This window comes from Tenebrio molitor, chromosome 7 (assembly GCF_963966145.1).
Source record: "Tenebrio molitor chromosome 7, icTenMoli1.1, whole genome shotgun sequence".
NCBI lineage: Eukaryota > Metazoa > Arthropoda > Insecta > Coleoptera > Tenebrionidae > Tenebrio > Tenebrio molitor.
Window position 1 is genome coordinate 1,017,420 of NC_091052.1, and position 6,000 is coordinate 1,023,419.

At 33.4% G+C, this 6,000-nt stretch overlaps 1 protein-coding gene across 7 annotated transcripts in view; it reads right to left on the reverse strand.

Annotated features, from left to right (window-relative positions):
- The window catches only part of Oct-TyrR (Octopamine-Tyramine receptor), a 106,111-nt gene extending 100,731 nt beyond the window's left edge, over positions 1-5,380 (reverse strand). For all 7 annotated transcript variants that reach the window (XM_069054686.1, XM_069054680.1, XM_069054684.1 and 4 more), the window contains exon 1: positions 5,162-5,380. The gene's annotated coding sequence lies outside the window, so the exon portion shown is untranslated. The remainder of the gene's footprint in view (positions 1-5,161) is intronic.
- Between the last annotated feature and the right edge of the window lie 620 nt (positions 5,381-6,000).

The window sequence follows — 6,000 nt, forward strand, 5'->3', positions numbered from 1 at the left end:
GATATTGAATTGTAATCTATCCGATAGTTTAAAAAATCTTCCAACTTTGTTCCAAAAATGGTTTGAATATTTTCATCAGAACAAAAGTTAACAGGGGGTAAACTCTGTCCACTCATAGATTGCTTGACATAAATGTTACTAAAAGTGTTCGCTCTACGCTACAACAAATAGATTCGGCGCGAAATTTAAAAAATGGAAAGAGCAGGTTTACACGTGATGTTTTATTATTATTCTGCATGTTTGCATTTAGGAAAGACGAAAGAAAACTTCAGTATAGTAAGAGTAATACATTGGGTTTTATTAATACAGGGTATTTCACGAGTGATAATGTGCCCGACGGAATTAAAAATGTAAGGCACAATTCATTTTCTAATTTCCGAAAAAAGCTGGCTACTGAAATTAAAATATCCAGCTTTTTTCGGAAATGGCTAAACACAAACAAAAGATTTATTTAAAGCATGAACAAAAATTACCGCTGAATCATTTTCGATGTTTGTAATGTCACTTAAAGTTTTCATTATGCTAGATTCTTGAGGCACGCACTCACTTCACAAATTCAAAAAAATCTACAAAAATCGCAACGGAACAGATGAAAACAGCAGCACGATCAAAACTAATAACTTTTAAAAGCAGAGGAAGGCAAAACATAGCTCTAAAAATGAAAAATCGCAAATCTAAATGCTTAAACCATTTGACAGCACTGACAGTTTCAAATTTGAAATGTCATATAATTTATTTTTCGCGTGGGTTTTCTAAGAACCAATGAGAATCAGTGGCGCGAATGTTTCAAGGTATTACCAACACAATCTACGATACTTTGATAATATTTTAATGTTATGGTTTGGGGATTTTGTTATCTAAGGATATTTAAAAAAGTGCAATCTATCAGTGGACGGAGTCTATAAGTTTTACCATGCAATTCCCTATGGCAACAGTTAAAAAAAATGCACTGTAGTGTAGCTTCACCTGTTACTTTATTGTATTGATGGTACTGATATCATAGCCCAGGTTGCCCAAATTTGAATTTAAAATAAATTACCAATTGAAAAATACATTATAATAGCACTGTTTGTTTTTAAAACCACAGACTATAAATTAAAAAAAGAAAATCTTCTAGTAGATAAAATCATCTAATTTAAAATATGAGAGTAAAAATTATGATTAATTATCCACAGGCTTTAACAGTATTGACTGCAATCAATTCTTTTAGCATAATTATTACATAAACTCTTATGTACGTGAGTATCTGTGAGAACAATATGACAAAAGTAAATTTTCCTTCTGTGCAAATACACCCAGATTAAACCGACACCACGCAAACCACCGTGTTCACCACTATATTACATCTGCGGTTGTTATCCAACAGGTTTTGTAGATGAAAACTGGACACTTGAACGTCAGTGACTTTTAGACACCAATGCAGTTACCTCTTAAAAGAAAATTCCTAGGCTCATTTGGATTTTAATTATTAGTGAATGAATTGAAAAATGAAAAACACCAAAAACCTAATTAAAAATAGTATCCTGGCCTACCAAAACAGTGTAAAATATAATTATATCTCGCGTTCGAAATCCTAGGCTGAGTAGGCGTTGGAAAAATTAAACCCTTCAGAACAGTGTAAAGTTTGAATTTCCCGCCGTTTGACACGAATGACATTTGTTTATGTTTAATCGGAACATAATTGAATATGTTTGTCTTCAGCAAAGATATTTGCTTCGAGAATTGGAATCGTTAAGTTATTCTATTTTTAATGTAAAACATTGCAAAGAGAGAAAAAAGGAAGATTATTTTGGCTTTAAATTTTAGGTTAGCTGTCAACATACTCCAATTAATCTACGCTTTAAAAAAGCACAAGAATTGACGGTTTCCAACATTCCAACGCCTTCCCAGCCCAGGATTTCATTTGAACGCGCATACATTCTTGTGGTAAAGTTATTACAGTTAAAAAAACATTATTTTACGCAGAACAATTTTATACGATTGGTGTTTTAATCTTCGCAAAACTTTTAGAAACCATTATAATCTTTCGCACGGAATTTAATTCGTATGCAGAGAAATATCAACATTTATTAAGAACCTACTCAAGTAACGTTAACCATGTAAGGTACAAGGACTAAATAAGTCAAAGTCTTAAAATTATAACGACGTTTTCATTAATATAGGATGTACGTTTTATTACATCGTCATAATGTCTACAATGTACATACATTGAAAATGTATATTTCATGAGATGTATTGCAGAAAATATGTATTTAACATTACACACGTTACTGCAACATTTAATATATTATAATAATTATGTTTTTGTGTTATATTTGTTGGAAATAAATACATCCCTCCAAGTGTAAATTACACCGCCATTCGGTAACGTTATTTGCAATATTAATTATATGTACACATGTACATGTATTTACGATGTAACATTTAGTGGTTTATTGAAAACACATAGGTCCTTAATCTTATCAGATCTCGCATAATCAATACAAGTTTTATCTTCGACTGCCATATTAACTTACACGATTAAATTCCGTACCTGTTATACACCGTTCGTGTCCACCTGACCGGCGATAACGTTGTAGGTAAATATATTTTTGCTATATTATCATTTCGAGCAATAATCCAACAGTAGATCCATAAATTATGCAAATTCGAGTGATTCCAACAGCTATTACAGATCCATAAAAGATAATGAAACCGATCCTTCAGCTTGAAATAAATCTAGACAGAACAATACCGTACGTCTCGAATTCCTCGTCTCCTTATTTTGTTTCAACGACGATGCGAATCTCTCTTATTGTTTACAAAATCTTGGAGACAAACAAGACCCATAAGCACAGATCAGAATTTGATAAAATGTTAAGGTATTGGAATTTATTCCGTCCGCGGTTGATGATCAATAATATAACAATAATCAAGCAATAAGAAGAGATAAAAATTTTGCAAGAGTGAGTTTCTTGCTCCAAGAATAATGCACCAGTTTCCACCACATTTAATTTTTCAGGGGCGCACAAGACAACTAATGATTGTTAGTGTAACGTCAAAAGCATCTTGTTAAGAAGATGGAACGCTTCCTTGATTGTTCCCTTGTTTGCTATTTAGTTTTTCTGGTGCTGCCAGCTTGTATTTGTGCGAATCCTGGTGTTGACACTTCCGTCCTGGAGTACTTTTTGCGACAGTCTACACAACCTTATTATTTACGTTATTCGCATCACGGTGGTTGTGTTTTCAACTCCTAATAGAGAGTTGACTTGATTGATATTAATTCAAAGTTAATTGACTCGGAAAATTATACGAGAACCTTTCGGAAAACGCTTATTTTTAGATAGAGTTTATTATTATTCAGGAAACATGAAAAGGCCATATTTTATTTTTACATCATCAATGACTGTGAATGCTGGATATTAGCGAATACGTCAGTACAAAGCGAACGCCCACAACTGGACGATTTCAAGAATAGCACAAAAACAAATATATTGCGAAAATATTCTCAGAATGCTTCAGGTAAAACAAGAAAAATATTAAAATTATATGTAAAGGTTCTGCATGTAGCTTTTTTTTTGGTACACATTTTATTTGTCGACGAAATTTTCATGACGCTCGAGATTTGTTTATATAATCCCGTCGAGTTATGACATAAATGTTTATTATTTAAATACCATCCATCAGATTCTTATCGTATTATATTGTTTACGCCAATTCGTCCATGAAACAACTGACATTTAAATTTTTTACATTGTACATATTTACAATTTTTACTTAATCCAAATGTTTCGTGCTTTCATTTTTACTACAAATTATGTGAGGGTTTTATAAATTGGTGCAACAAGCGAGGCAATATTGATGAAAATGTCCGTATTGATTTTCCTTGCGGCTTGAAACAAGACAAATAAACTTGTCGCAAATAAAAAATTTCCTAATCAATTGAGAAAAGTAGGTCTAACGAGTGGTCGTGTGACATCGATTGATTTAAGACCATCTAATGTTATTTTCCCAGCCCGTTTCAACTTTTTCACAATTCAGCGTTTCAGGTGGAAATTTAATTATCCCGGACGTTTATTTTAATTTTGCCAAAAATAATAAGTGTTTGGATGAAAATAAAACCGGATGCTGAAAATACAAGCGAGTTTTCGTTTGTTTATCGACTGCAAAACAAATTCAATTAATCGACGGTTTTTTCTTACATTTGAAAGAAAAAAACTTTTCTCGCCAATAAATATTTGCGATAAAGTAGCGGTATATTGGGGAGTAATTTATGACATTCGTGTACTGGGAAGTAATAAAAAAAATAAACATAAAATACAGGAAAAAAAGATAAGGCTGAATGATTTAAGGATATTGACATTTTCAGCTTGGAAACGTTAAGCTCTTTGTGAAATATAATTACAGACAAAGAAGTCAATAAATTAGGTCGCTATCTATTACAGTGGGGAATCCAAACAAACAGAGGTTCACTAAATTCTAAGATTTGTTGAAAATGTGCATTCCATCTTTTTCGCGAATTCAATGGAATTCGCACAAACAGGTTTTCATTTCGGTCGATAAAAAATCCATTGGAAAAGATTGGAAAATCTGAAAGCCTTCACGATTTTATAGAGGCTTCACCGTTACAAGAGATTAGAGAGAAAATGAAACCGAATGATTTGACGACGACTTCTAGATTCGTCCTTTGAAAAGTGATCAATGGAAACGACATAAATTAATAAATTAGATTGACAACACACAAAAGAGGAGCGCATAAAGAGGAAATGGAAAAGTTTAATTTATTAAAAATCCCGCACGGACGCCTTCGATTAGTCAAATGAAATCGGACAATGGGGTTGTATTTAGATTCAAAAATCGTCCCGGCACGGCCACGGGAAGCAGACAAAAATGCAAAATATTTTTTAATTAAAATTTAATGTGAGTAGTTATCGGCGCGTCAATCACGAGACGCGCGTTTCACGCCTTAAAAGGACGCAAATTTAACAACATGCATGTACGTCGTGATTTACATAATTGGTGTGATTCACAAGGATAATAAAGATTATTTTTAGTTTAGTTTAAAACACCAAATGACGCTCATCCGGAGAATCAATCAATAACAAATAAATAAATGTCTTTGCAATTTTTTTCAAATGACGATTGACGGTGCGTTTGGAACAATTGTAAAAAAATTACTTACTTTGAAATCGGCATGTCCTCCAACTAAAAAAAACTCGTCCACATAGCAACGTGTCGGAAAAGCACCAAATAAAACCGTTTTGTGAGGGAAGTTGTTGATTTTGGGAGTTGTGGAAGTTGAAAATAAGTTCGAAAGTGTTATAAAGCGCGCCAGTTTTCGGCGCGTCGTGTAAAACCCGTAGCGTCGAATCTGGTCGCCGATGTGGACTGAAGTCGACGTCGAGCGTCGGACCTTACCAAAAACTACTCACAGCTTCAATTGCGCTTGCGTCCTCGAAGATCCTCGCCTAAGAATTTCCAGAGTTTCTCTTTGAATAAGTTAGCATGAGGACTTCAGAACTTGCTTATACATTTATCGGCATACATAAATGATTCATCGACGAGGAAATCCTATTGCAAATATATGTTGTGTTGTGTGTTTAATTCCAGTCGGCGAAGTTTCCACCAGAAATAATAACCTGTTTTCGGTTTGGCCAGACTAATCCGAAACAACTTCCTTAGACGGGAATATTTTCTTGCAACAATATAAGTCTCTCTGTCAATATTTGTCTGAAGAGTCGGATCGTCTTTCGACGAAATTAAGTCACTCAATTAAAATTTGAAAGTTTAAACAAGGAAAAGGGAAATCAGAATAAAACCCCCAATCCGCTTGATACCAAAGTAAACAGTTTTTACCCAAACTGGAAGCGACAATAAAAATTCTCAGCAAATTCTTCTGAATACGTCTCAGATCAATTTCATTACATTTGTTATTGTTCCAATAACGGGTCTTCAAATAAATTTATATTTAGAGCAACCTATGGAAATTCAATTGTTTGCAACATTTTTCCAGCGTAGAAA